The sequence below is a fragment of the Achroia grisella genome, unplaced genomic scaffold, assembly GCF_030625045.1.
Source record: "Achroia grisella isolate CSIRO2021 unplaced genomic scaffold, CSIRO_AGI_Agris_v1 utg862, whole genome shotgun sequence".
Classification (NCBI taxonomy): Eukaryota; Metazoa; Arthropoda; class Insecta; order Lepidoptera; family Pyralidae; genus Achroia; species Achroia grisella.
In genome coordinates this window covers 1,958,414-1,973,789 of record NW_026713046.1, presented here as the reverse complement: position 1 = coordinate 1,973,789, position 15,376 = coordinate 1,958,414, and the positions used below count along the sequence as shown (strand labels likewise).

At 34.1% G+C, this 15,376-nt stretch overlaps 2 protein-coding genes across 2 annotated transcripts in view; one reads left to right on the top strand and one right to left on the bottom strand.

Annotated features, from left to right (window-relative positions):
- LOC131852820 (protein yippee-like 5) overlaps positions 1-15,376 on the top strand; it is a 519,555-nt gene that overhangs the window by 364,831 nt on the left and 139,348 nt on the right. The window lies entirely within an intron of this gene.
- Positions 1-15,376, bottom strand: part of LOC131852774 (teneurin-m) — a 344,172-nt gene that overhangs the window by 276,583 nt on the left and 52,213 nt on the right. The gene's annotated exons all lie outside the window — the stretch shown is intronic.

Here is a 15,376-nt window from a genome sequence, read left to right as displayed (position 1 = left end):
CTCATTATTGTTGCTTTACAAAGATTTTTAGAAGAAATTGTCTAATAATTATACGTTTATTTTCACAAAATAGATTTATTTCACTATTTCTAATGTATATAAATAGATGTATAACGATGAAATGAGTATAAAAAATCTGTGTCCAGATTGTCTGTAAGAGATTGCTTCAAGCGATAAGGCTGCCTTTTGTTTTGCATATATATACTAAGTTCTGTGCATATAGAGTTATATTATTATTAAAACTCACTAACTTTTCATAAGCTAGAAGCATCTATGATAAAATATGTAAAATATGGCCCCCGGTACCCTTCCATTCATGGCATCATCACGACATAACCATAACAGAGAGTTGTAACAACTATTTCATTCATGGCTACGAATAAACGTGACTGCGCCGCATCTATTGTTACACAAAAAAGGATATATTTAAACAGTGGTTAAAGTTAAAACCATTACAAGAAATGTAAGCAACTTAAACATATGGGACGGTTCATTTCGTCCACAAACATAACTATTCACCCACAGAAGTGAGACAATTGTTTTAACATGTTTGATATAAAGTTCAAATTTGTACAAATATATTTGTGAATAAAATTTATTTTTAAGTTACACTATTACTCTCACGAAGTCACCGTGAGAACACGTGTTCGTTTACCGCCGGCAATTGTGGGTCCTAATGCTATGTGGTTACAGTTTTAATTCGCTTGTGTCACAGTTGCAACAACACTTTATGTCAAAATTCCCGCGCGCGGTCGTCACGGCACATTTGATTTCAATCTGGAACTCCTTAAAATGCCGTAATGGCGTCTTCCTTTTGTTTATCTGTATTACACGTATACAGACTGTGTAGTAACACATTTATTTACAATAGAAGAGAATTAAATTTCAATAGAAGTCTAGAATATTCCTCATAAATATGACCCGACCGTTTGTACTGTGTCAAAATGAAAATTATTAAGGATGAGTATGAAAAAATGTTTCGAATTGTCAACAATAACAATGTGACAAAGTACTAAAATGTGCAGGTCGTGGCTGTACACTCGTATTTTAGTCGCTCGTAGCTCGTGTTTTAGTCACGCCAATAATTAAAAGTGTATTTATGACCAAATAAGGGAGTAAGAACTCACTCTGAGTCCTCTGGTAATATTTGGCGCCAAATTTTACAAGTAATTCCATTTTCAATTTTTATTATTATTTTCTACGTAACATATAATAAACTACCTCTTTTCACGAGGGTTGTGGGTGTCATTCCCGTACAATACATTTTTTTTATTACATGTAATATTTTCTTATTTGTGGTATTAATACATTTTCTTGTTTGTGGTATTAATTTACAATATTTATTATTATTATCTACAAAAATATGCATATTTCAGTACAGTATATATCTGCTTAGTTTGTGACTAGTACCAACTATGTGATTTTTCTATAATTATTTACTTATTTATTAAAAAATCCCTAGACACAGACGTATCAAATTGTTTATTACACGAAAAGTATCGTATTTCAAATATTAAAAAAAATACGTAACCGCGGGGTGTTATTCTCAGAGTATTCTGTCATAATGACGTAACTCTATACTTTATAGGCTGCGAGGAATTTAATTTTGCCCCTTTTATATTTTTGACCACGCTGTCCCTCGACAAGGGCGAAGAGAGGAGAGGAGAGGAGAGTTCTTTATCGCGCCCATTGTGGGTGCTAGCACGTACGCATATTAGGACGAGGTCCTCCGAAAACTCGTAAAGAGGTCAAGAGAGGTCGGTAACATTTTATGATGTCGTCTTTGAAGTTTCTGTGTGCCCGATTGCCACTTCAATTAGGCACTTGTATTAAAACAACTTTTGTGAGGTTGTCAACAATAATAAACAACACTTTTGATGTATTAATACATACTGAAGAGTGTAGTCTCCTGGCACATATTTATGCTTAAAAGGGGGCTCTGACAAATGTATGAAATATTGTATAAATTATGTTACCTAAATATAGAATTTTGAAAACTTTTCCATTATAGTTAACTAGCTACTCGCCCCGACTTCGCATGGATACATGTATTATATATTATATATAAACCCTCCTCTTAAATCACTCTATCTATTAAAAAAAACGTAAACTGTAAGGGATTGAAAGGGGAGATGAAAGGTTACATGGAAGTATCGACAATTTACGCGAACGAAGTCGCGGGCATATCTAGTATTTTATAAAATAATTCCACTACACATTTTATGGAATAATATTTTGAAAATGGAATTCCAAGAAATGGAGTGTCATTTCTTGGAATTCCATTTTCAAAATATTATTCCATAAAATGTGCGTTGCGAAAAAATGGCGCGCACAATGTGACAGCTGAATAGTGTTGCGTCAAGGTGAACGGATGCGAGGCCGATACGGGCGCCCGGGCGTATTGATGCGTCGAGTGCCTCAGTGTCACTCGATACAAAACGTATACGACACGGAGCGCTGAGAATACACCCCTGACAAGTGTGTTCCCGTTAATCGTCTCCTGATAAAAGTGCCAAATAGTGATATTTCTTTTATATTTCTTCGATACAAAAAAATCGGGTACTTATATAGTAGTCGACTGTCAATACTTGTAACTCTACTTGTATTTGTTTTTGAGATTTATCTCAATAGACCATAGATAGATAGACAGATAGTATAGTTACCATCACACCACTCGCCATCGACAGGGAATTCATCCCCACACGCTAGAACCTAAGTGGTCTCAGTGCGGTTTCAGAGGAGCATCCTCCCGCGTACACTTAGATTGTGGAATGAACTACCTGCCGAGGTTTTCTCACGAGACTATAGCATGAGATTTTTCAAAAAGGGTATATTAAAATTTCTTAAGGGTTGGCAAAGCGCACGTGACACCCCTGGTGTCTCAGGTGTCCATAGACTACGATAACTATGTATCATTAGATGGGCCGTATGCTTGTTTACCACCATCGTAGTATAAAAAAAATACAACTAGAGTAGAGCTCAAAGATAGCGAATGTGCTCAAGAACTGCACAACCTCATTCCTCCAGCATCGTTCCATCAACGTACAACAAGACGTATAGAGCAGCTCCACCCATACACTGTCGACATTCCCGCTGCTCAAACCAACCGTTTTGCATCATCTTTCCTTATGCGAGCAGCTAAGGAGTGGAACTCTCTACCAGCGTCTATTTTTCCTGCAGTGAATAGGCACTATTTGAGCTTGCGTGTAACAGTTTAGACCACATCATCACTTAACATCAGGTGAGATTGCTGTCAAACGCAAAGCTCAAATTTTAATATAAAAAAAACACAAAAATCGCCTGTCCCAGAAACCAGTGCAATGTATGTTCATGTCAAATTTCATCAAGATTTATTCAGTCGTTTGGTCGAGAAAAAATAACAAACAGACAGACAAGCAATCAGTATATAGACTTGATAACTTTTGGTATGTTTGGTTAAAACAGACCAAAATGTAGAAGAGTACAAGTGTTCTAAAATATTATATTAAAAATTCCAACAAAGCTCAACAGCTTTTATAGGATAAATGGATTAACTGAATATATTGTAGGTAGATATGAAAATTCTCATACAATTTATAGAAATATATATATATACAATAAAAAAATAAATATATATATACAATTTATAGAAATATACTGACTCGACTTACTATAGGTGGTTACCCACTTGTCCGAATCAAATATCGAATAATGGAAACGTTGCTGGTGTCTTGAATTTCAATTGTGAATATTGTTTCGCACGTGGCCCGCCGGTCGACCTAACCGTTTTAACTCGATTCCGTTTGTTCGAAATTTCAAATTTCGAATTCATTATTTCATTTCGTATTCTTTATTTAAAATATTTATTTTTAATATCATTACATTTGAGCTCGATAGCTTCTGTTCACCGTATTCTTTATTTAAATTTATATTTATTTTTAATATCATTTGAGTTTGATAGCTTCTCTTCTTAACGCAGTATAAAAAAAGTCCGTTACATTAGTTTTCATTAGTTTTTAACAGTAAATAAAAGAGGTTAAAGATTACAGTATATTTTTTTCTAATAATTACAAATTAAAGTAACTTGATGAAAAGTTTTAGTTCCATTGAAATGTTGACTTAACAATAGGGTGACTACCAGCATACGCTAGCAAAAGCAAATAGTCTAATCAGTGTTCGTAACCCGAACAGACCAGTGGGGACAAGCAGCACCCGTTCACGAGTATGACTGGATAGATAGTCCACTATATCATCGGCCCACGGTCTTACTGGTTCCAAATTTCCTTTATTTTTAAATAGACAGCTGATAGATATTATTAATGTATTATAATAATTAAAAGAGAATCGAGAAGCAAGAGTAGCGGACCAGTCTGCGGCGGAAGTAGGGAGCGGCGACGTAGCTTCCGCGCTGCACCCGAGTTTTCCTAATGACGCGAATATTTCCCGCCTGACGTTTAATTAACTATCAAAAGTGGAGGGTTGGGGGGGGGGGGGTGACTCTTCTAATGCGTCTAAGGCGCAGTCTTAACACGCTGACATCGGCTAATGAAAAGTTGAAAGCGAATTGCGGAGTATACGATTTGAAGTATATTGGAATTTTCTAGACTAATATCTTGAAGAATAAGAGTTTGTTTATATATATTTGATATGACGAACAAACAGATGGATCAACTAATGGTAAATACCATCAAGTACATCATGGAATACAGTGTGATGACCATATGGTGATCGTTGCTGTTCCGGTAGACTTACAAAGCACGCTACTGATATTTGGACGGCGTCGGTGATCTAGAGTTTAGTACACCGCTTTACTCTGACGGTCGCAAGTTCGATTTCTCGCACGTCACTAACATTTGTATTCATGAGTATCAGTCTAGGTCTTTTCATATTCCGTAACGATAAAGTCCAGCTTAGCTTGGAATTAGATGGCTTTGTGTGAAATGTCCAGGATTTTTATTTTAATTTACCATTTACCATCCGTACCAGGTGGGTCCATAAACTTGTTCGTAATTCCTGGTATAAATAAATATTGAAACTAGTACCTACATTATTGTATTGTATATTTTCTATTACTTTGATAATAGTGTACTTTCCCATCGAACTTTGCCATGAATCCTATAGGACATCACGTTTCGTGGTCGATTCCGCACGATCGCCTCTGCGGAGCACCCACAATCTCTATTAGTGTGCTCCGCGGTCTGCTGATTGGTTTGTTTATCTATCTGAGAGCATTTATTTCTACCTATTTCACAACATGACTGTTTTTTCTCTTCACGACTGTTAGATCAGATGGTGTAGTCACTAGCATTATCAACTGAGGAAGTTGTAATAAATACAACACTTGACATGCCTACATTTCGCTCGGTAATTTGAATCTAAAATGGCGGGTTCCAAAATTTTGCTTTCTAAAATTTAAATTTGGAATAGAGCCCACTATTCCAAATTTAAATTTGTCTTTATTAATAATATTTTTTGTCAGTTCTCAATCTACCATGGCGCTTTATTTGTCGATTATATTATTCCTAATTTAATACGGCTTTTTTAGATTTAAATAGGGAACAGAGCCCACTATTCCAAATTTAAATTTCTCTTCATTTATAATATTTTTTGCCCGTTCTCAATCTAACATGGCGCTTTATTTGTCGATTATATTATTCCTAATTTAATACGGCTTTTTTAAATTTAAATAGGGAAAAGAGCCCACTATTCCAAATTTAAATTTGTCTTCATTTATAATATTTTTTGCCCGTTCTCAATCTAACATGGTGCTTTATTTGTCGATTATATTATTTCTAATTTAATATCGCTTTTTTAGATTTGAATTTGGAATACAGCCCACTATTCCAAATTTTAATTTGTTTTCATTTATAATATGTTTTGCCCGTTCTAAATCTAAGATGGCGTTTTATTTGTCGATTATATTATTTCTAATTTAATGTGGCTTTTTTAGATTTGAATTTGGAATAGAGCCCACTATTCCAAATTTAAATTTGCTTACATTAATAATATTTTTTTGCCATTTCTCAGAGAGGGATGATAAACAATTTTAATATACCTACCTCTTTATTGACATTATGATGGACTTGATGATCATAATCACCGGACAATTCACACACCGTCATCTAGTCCCAAATTAAGCTAGCTACAGTTCATATGGGTACTAGATAACTGATACAAATACAAAGATATATAGCTTTTTGTAAAAACATACTACTTACATATAGAAAACACTCAGATATACCCAGAGTTACATAATATAAATACACCCAGATCGATACAAACAATCATACTCATGAATACAAATGTTTATGCTGTGCGAAGAATCGAACCCGCGACCATCGGAACTAAGGCGGTGTGCTAAACCGCTACACCACCGAGGCCGTCGCCGTATATATAAATTCTTTACCGACCTCATGCAACAGTATCACCAGTTTAACTGTAAATTGACTGTCAATTCTCTTTACATCTGTATCACTCTATACTACTTCATTGTTAAGTAAAGTTTAAGTGACATAATAATAAGCTAGTGATCTAACTACATCACTCCGACACGTCAATATAAAGACAAACACACGACCCACGAAATGAACTCGCTTTAAACACTTCGCGCGCAGTCAATAAAGTCGAAAATCCTTTAACGGGCTGCGAATTTTATCCACGTACACTTTTTTTGCGATCCTCTTTTTTTAGCTCTTCCCCGGAGGTGTTAAGGTGTATTTTCGTTTGTGTTATATATGGGAGTTAAGTTGATACGAAACGTTAGGTACGGTTGCCTACACAAAAATAACGAACGTCGAGATAGGTATAGTGATCACAATATGAATGGGCCCCGTAGACTATATTATGTAAGAGGTCTTTTGAATGTTTCAAAGGGCTCCCGAAGCGTCTCTAGATGGTTAATTACACGATACGGAGAGTCTGCAGTTCACCTTCCATAATTCACGTAACTACGCGGTTTTGTGTTTTTTTTACTCTTGGTCGGATTTAATAAGTCTGTGTTTTTGTATGGAATTTATATTGTTTTATATTTTTTCATATAACTAATTAAATTCCTAATATAATCGTAGTCTAAGTTATTTATAACGTTAGCTATCTGCGAGTGAGAGTCCCGTGAAATTCGGTCCAGCCGTTTCAGAGATAAGCAAGAATAAACAGACGAACAAAAATTTATTGAAGTTATATTTTTAATGTAAGTATGTACCGTATATACTTTTATACACTATTATACTTTTTTTGTCACAATTGAAATTCAAGACACCAGCAACGTTTCCATTATTTTTATTTATTAAATTCAACGCGGACGAAGTCGAGTGTTGCAACTAGTCTTCTATAAAAACTCTCAGTGCATTTTATTCGAACATATTATTGGATATGAATTGAATGTTTACGTAACCCAATGTCAGAGCTGCATTGCAGGTTCCCACGGCAACAAAGAGCGATGCAGACGTACTACGTTTGAAATATATCGCCTCAACAGTGACGGCAGCCGGGCGGGCCATCACACCGACACGCCGGTACAGAACGATCAGATCAAATCAAATCTGCTGTGGATTTATTTTATTCCTGTATAGATAATAATAAGAAAAGTCTTGGAATAAGGAGAAAATATATATAATGTGTTGAGCTCGTGCTGATAACTCATGTAAAGACAATAGAATAAAGACTTGGAACAAGGAGAAAATATATATAATGTGTTGAGCTCGTGCTGATAACTCATGTATAGATAATAGAAAAGACTTGGAATAAGGAGAAAATATATATAATGTGTTGAGCTCGTGCTGATAACTCATGTATAGATAATAGAAAAGACTTGGAATAAGGAGAAAATATATATAATGTGTTGAGCTCGTGCTGATAACTCATGTATAGATAATAGAAAAGACTTGGAATAAGGAGAAAATATATATAATGTGTCGAGCTCGTGCTGATAACTCATGTAAAGACAATAGAATAAAGACTTGGAACAAGGAGAAAATATATATAATGTGTTGAGCTCGTGCTGATAACTCATGTATAGATAATAGAATAAAGACTTGGAACAAGCAGAAAATATATATAAAGTGTTGAGCTCGTGCTGATAACTCATGTATAGATAATAGAATAAAGACTTGGAACAAGGAGAAAATATATATAATGTGTTGAGCTCGTGCTGATAACTCATGTATAGATAATAGAATAAAGACTTGGAACAAGCAGAAAATATATATAAAGTGTTGAGCTCGTGTTGATAACTCATGTATAGATAATAGAATAAAGACTTGGAACAAGCAGAAAATATATATAAAGTGTTGAGCTCGTGTTGATAACTCATGTATAGATAATAGAATAAAGACTTGGAACAAGCAGAAAATATATATAAAGTGTTGAGCTCGTGCTGATAACTCATGTATAGTTAATCTCTGAAATGGCTGGACCGATTTTGACGGGACTTTTTTTGGTAGGTAGCTGATGTAATAAGGAGTAACTCAAGCTACTTTTATTAAGAAAATAAAGTCAATTTCCACGCGGACGAAGTCGTAAGTACAGATAGCTGTAAAATATAATACATTCCGCTAACTTAGTGGCCATTACCTTATATACTAGGGTGACAACGCATCGGTGACTATAGTAGATTAACCAATTTATACTGAATGTGTGGTCCATTGACCGTGCGATGTCTATTCATATGTGTATTGTAGCTAACATCTAAATATAGAGACCGTACTGACTTAGTTCACAAATCTACTTAAATCCAAAAATAGAAGTTCAAATCTGGCCGATACAACTGTCAATTTAAATTTGTAGCTGACTCTCTGGTGATGGAACTCCGATAACAAATAAAATTATTACGAGAGGTAGTCTCGTCATCAGAAGCTGGTGATTATTATTATTATTTTATATGTTTTATACATCTCCCTTTTTACGGGTTAATATGTTCAAACACGCAGACCTTAGCCAAGCGTGGATGATATAACTCATCCACGCTTGGCTAAGGTCTGCGATGATGATAAAAGTGATGAAGAAAGAAATGTTCTTACAATATGGCAATTATTATTATCTGTTTTTTACAGCTTAAGCTGGTGATCAGTACTGATGACGCGACATGGCAAGTCTCTCGTTACTTTATTTTGCTTGATGCTTTATTCTGTGGCATTTAGAAAGTGATGGACTATTGCACATGTATCTAAGATAACAGCCTTTTGTATTGGAATGTAATACTATTATTATTATTTTATATATAGAAATAGAAATAATCTTTATTCAAATAAACTCATTACAAGCACTTTTAAATAGTCATATTTTGATTCTACCACTCATTCAAATGCAGAAGAATGAGCAAGAAACTTGTGTGTTGCTCTTTTTAATAGATGTTTTTTTATATAATAATTACAGTATAACAAGTAAGAGGCATGCGATAATCAACATAGAAGTCGCTACGCACTCATTATTGGTGTAATCAGATAATATTGTCAGTGCTATGGATTTAAAGTTTTTCTATAAATATGTTTTATATATCTCCTCTTTTATAGGGGTAATGTGTTCAAACACGTGGGCCCTATTATTATTATGCTTCATTCTCCTCCAGCTTTAGCTGATTTATTACAATTATTTTAGGTTTTTTTTTAATTATCGAAATGTATTATTATTATTATATATCAGTTGACGACCTCGGTGGTCTAGCGGTCTAGTACACCGCTTTACGACCGATGGTCGCGGGTTCGATTCCTCGCACGGCACAAACATTTGTATTCACAAGTATGATTGTTTGTATCGGTCTGGGTATTTTCTATGTATAATATGTATGTATTTACAAAAAAAAAAAAAATATCTATGTATATGTAGCAGTTATCTAATAACCATAACACAAGCTTTAGCTAGCTTAACTTGGATCTAGATGGCGCTGTGTGAATTGTCCTGAGATTATATATATATATATTATATTATATATATATTATATATTATATATCAGTATACACGATAAGCAGATAAATAAATCCAAAGCGACTAAATAGGAGAACTGGCCGAACAGAGTGGCACCAGCGGCGGAACCTGCACATTACGACTTACATAAACTGCGAAACTGTAACTTTTATACCGCCAATAAATTCTGTTACTTTCTAGTTATTTCTAGATATTTCTGGAAAAATCCCCTCCACTGAGCTTTATGCACTCCGTATTGACGTTATTCGTTTCAAATTAGAGTGATAAAGGTTTTATTGGTCGTAAGTGGAAATGCTATATCTAGGGTTGATGTGTGGGTTAGTTTATTTTATTTATGGTTTCTGTGATGATAGACTTTTTTTTTTTATGGATGATAATGGTATGGTGCACCCGCCTGCGCTAACGGTTTACGCTGGCGGGGCACCAGTGGAGGATGATAAGATGAGCATGAGGTCAGGTCAGTTAGCTCATCGTGACAAATTCACTAGGAATTTATCACGATGATTTCCAGGGGGAACCACGTGGAGGTCAACCTGATATGGTGTATTGCTAGTAATGGGGTCATGAGTCCACATTACTAACAATCCCCTTCCCCCTGATGATAGACTTTAGGATATAATGTATTCATCATTCATTGCCAGGATCCTTTTACACAACAAGCCACCTGATGGAACGCCTTTCCGTCGTGTGGGTCTAGAGCGATAATCATTAAATAGTATAAAACAAAGTCGCTGTCTGTCTCTATGTATGCTTAATTCTTTAAAACTGCGCAACGGATTTTGAAGCGGTTTTTTTGATAGATAGAGTGATTCAAGAGGAAGGTTTATATGTACAATACATCTTCCCGTGACATCGTCCTGCGTGGAATTTAAGTTTATTTTTCTAAAATATAAGTAGCTTAAGTTACTCCTTAGTGCATCCGCTACCTGCCAAAAAAAGTACCGTCAAAATCGGTCCAGCCGTTTCAGAGATTAGCCGGAACAGACAAACAGACAGACAGACACAAATTTGGAAAAAAAAATATTTTTGTGTATGTACCGTATTTATATTCATATGCATGTAAAAAAACTGTTATATCAGGTGTCTAGTACTCATAATACAAACTCTGCTTACCGTTGGACTAGATGGCGCTGTGTTAATTGTCCAGGGTTATTTATTTATGACAGAGACAAACAATCTAAAAATCTATTCATTCATTCTTTGTTCTAGGCTTGAGAGCTTGATTCAGTTCGATTTCGATTAAGCTCTTCAAGCGGCGCTTACAAAGCGCCCTTTAATACCCGTGTACAGAGAGATTAAACAGTTTGTATGTTTGTTTGTTATTTGCGTGTAACGTAACTGTTTGTTCTGTACTCAATGATAAATCGTCGCGGTGCCGCCGTATAAATTGCTAAAAGTTTACAAATTGCGGAACATTGGCATGTTTTACCATTTTTTTTCGTTGTAATTAAATTTTAATGGCAGATTTCTGAACAACAGATTTAATATTAATAAATTTCCTGATTACTCAATCATATATTCCACACGCGTTATGCATAATTAACCGTACGACAGTGTGTTTAAGAGTTATATTACATTTTATTAATATACTCGTAATAAAGCTGTGCAAGCCATCTCGCATTTCTCTAGTCAACCTCTAACCAAAGAGGTTGTTAATTAATCAAATAAAGATTGTATTTACGCATGTCCTCGGTTGACCAGCGGTTAATCACGCCGCTTTAATATCGATGGTCGCGGGTTCGATTCCTCACATGGTACAAACATTTTGTATTCATGAGTATTAATTGTTTGTATCAGTCTGGCTGCTTTTATGTATAATATGGATGTATTTACAAAAAAATGTATATAATAATATGTATTTTATTTATTAAAACCTTAATAAATAAAATACATAATACATAAATACATAAATAAAGGTGAACATGGCGAACTTAACACCTTGATTTTCTCCCAGTCAACCATTGGGCAAACAGAGATTCATGTAGGCGGTGCAATAAAAAAAATTGAAATGTATGTATTTATATCAGTTATCTACTATCCATAATACAAGCTATGGGACTAGATGGCGTTGTGATTTGTTTAGGGATATTATTATTTTTAGTTATTAATATATTCGATCTGTGAAAGTAATCTGTAATTTCTTTCACAATCTGTAATTTGTAGAGTACAACCAAATGGGTATAGTATGGTGTTAGTTCATCAAATAAAAATGTATGTATATACATACACACATGTTTTTTGTATTTTTATAGACTTTGAATGGTATGGTTTGAAGGAAGGTTTTAGTTTTTATGAGATTTTATAATTTACGTTTATTATATATTGCATAGGAAACATTTTAGACATTTTTTATAATATTATGAGGTCCTGTTGTATATAAATATATGTATATATATATATATATATAATAAAGGCAATACATATACAAAAAATTGTAAAAACTCAACCACACTCTGTATGCATGTGCTTTATATTTTTGTGATACTGCAATAAATAAATAAAAAATATTTAGATTTACATATATATAAATGCATATTGATAAGCTATAAACCCGTGCAAAGACGAAGTAAGTCGTTGTATGAGAATTTTTAATTAAAACGTAGCTTGCAATTGTCATTTAATAATGAACATTGCAACAATGAAATATGGTATTATTTTAAACGGCTATCAGTTACGATCCTAGAGGCAATACTAGGCCTAAACGGCCTAAGGCCAAAAGGAGAAATCCATAGATAAGGTGAACGTATAACCTAAGCAGGGTTGTCAACCGTACCAAACGATTATTATATTAGTACGAGGATTTTGGTTTCCGGTACGAGGTATTTAGGACATCAATAATAATAATAATAATAATAATAATAATCTCAGGACAATTCACACAAAGCCATCTAGACCCAAGTTAAGCTAGCTAGAGCTTGTGTTATGGGTACTAGATAACTGATACATATACATAGATATTTTTTTTTTGTAAATATATACATATTATACATAGAAAACACCCAGACCGATACAAACAATCATACTCATAAATACAAATGTTTGTGCCGTGCGAGGAATCGAACCCGCGACCATCGGTCGTAAAGCGGTGCGCTTGACCGTCGTTATTATTTTCGTACATTTCTGTACGAGATGATCGTTGCTTTGCAACCAAAACGTAGTGTAACATAATGCTAAAACCAGTGTTTGAGTCATTTAAGTAATGATATGTTCGTGTAAGATTTAAAGATGTAAAAGCACTATTTCTTTTTAACTGTCGCCGAAATTTAGTATAGTAGGTTACTGTATCTAAAGGTTAATAAATTTAAAACAACTTAGACAGACAGACAAATAGATCACTTATTATAAACCTGTTATTAAAACACACTAGCTGAGCATAGCGTATTATGTATAAAACAATTACATAAATGACAAAATGTGCATGGCGTTCATTAGCTCGGTACGGTACAGCTAAATAACTAAGTAATATTAACAAATTGACTATATCAAAAAAAAAGAGATTTTCTGTATATCTCTACAGCTAAATAACCAAATAATATTAACAAATGTCTATAAAAAAAACCTTATAATACCAACTGAAATTGTCTGTATGTACTGGCTAATACGATTGAAAAAATAATATTATTACTAAAATGTTCTAAATAATAAAAAAAATTATTTCGAGTACGAGATTTTTTAATTGCTTTGTACGAGTCAAAAAGTGTTGTAGCTGCCAACCCTGAACCTACGGCTTCGTTTATCTGTTCCAAGACACCAACTGGGAACTTGGGACGCAATAGCTCGGGGCTGACGAATAATTTCGTCTTTACGCGTGAAGTGTTACGCTGTAGGGTATTATGAACTACAACTAGTTACGCCATTATCCGTCTTATTCTGTTATAATATGGCATCTATTGAAATAATAGACAGTTATTGTAGAAATATTTTTACACTGTAACTGGGAATGGAAATTTAAACTAAGGTAGGATTTGACATCTCTGGGGATACTTCTATCTTTTCCGCCTATCGTTTCAAGGATTGTCAGTGATATTACAGAGAACGCACAAATAAAAAGTAATAAAATATTGAAAAATGTTAAGTTCCTTCATTTGGAATTTAGAGAATGGTAATTGCGCTAACGGGGCGCCAGTTGAGGACGATAAGATGAGCATAAAGTCAGGTCAGTTCGCCCATCATGACGAACTCGAGGAATTAACATCAATGGTTACCATGAAAAGACGGCATGAAGGTCAAACATTGTACATGCAATTGGTGTAGCAATGGGGTTATTAGACGCCATTATTGACAATCTTCTCTTCAACTACTCGCGAGTCAAAATAATAAGATAATAAAAAAAAATTGTCTCAAACTTCACGGGGTTCATCCCCGTGAAGTTTTTGAGACTATTTTTTATATAAACAAAAATTTCTAATTAAAATAAATGAGTCCTAAGTTACTTCTTATAACATTGGCTAACTGCAAACAAAATATCTGCTTTGGCAAGTATACACTCTATCTTGAGGAGATAAAACCATCTCTCCTAAGGGTTCTTCAATTCTTGTCTTACCTAGACCCGCTAGGAAGCAATCTTTGAAACGGGGAGAGTACAATAGATATAGGTCACTGTTCTACAGGTGTTAGCACCAAAGAATAGCCCAAAATCCCCAATAAAAAAATCTGCGAGTGAGTTTGCCTGTTACGCTTCTGGATTAGTTTAATTTTGACCGCGCAAATATTACCAGCAAGATTAAATGTACCAATTTCATTATACAGCTAAACACAAAACTCCTTACCACCCTTAGTGTTATAAGTAGCCATTGTAAGGCCCTAGGGATGCGCATAGGGTACGGGGATTCTAATCCCGATGCGCGCAAACTGGCTTTTGCGTAACACAAACACCCTAAAGTAAATGACTTGACGAATGAAATTTCCAATGTTCTTAATTAACGTATTAGGTATTTTATATGCGAAAGTAATGTAAATATATAATTTATTTAAAATAGTTCGTTATGTAAGATACATTACTGTATCATATTCTTAATAAATTGAAAAAATAAATCAATTTTTCTTCCTTTCTGCAATTACCTACATTTTCTTTTCTCTTCAATTCTTCAGGTTCTATAGATGTCATTTTGTTATATCCACTCTTCTACATTCCCTTTCCTATTCACCAATTAAAACAAAAAACAAAATGTGTGCTAATTAGCAGTAGCAAATATTAAATTTTGTTTACTATAACAGTTAATTCTATTTTCTTTATCTTCAACAGACGTCTTCTGTTTTTCTTTCTCTGTCTTTTGAACTTTTTGTATCTTTCTCATTTACTAATCATTTTGTGCATTTATTATTCAATGCAATTCTAATAGATCTTATATTTTATCATCATTTCTTTGCCTTTCTCCCATCATTTGTGGTCGGCGCAGTATGTCATCTTTAACTGATCCCTATCATCCGTCATTTCTAAGCCTACTCTCCTTTAATACATATCATATATTTTATA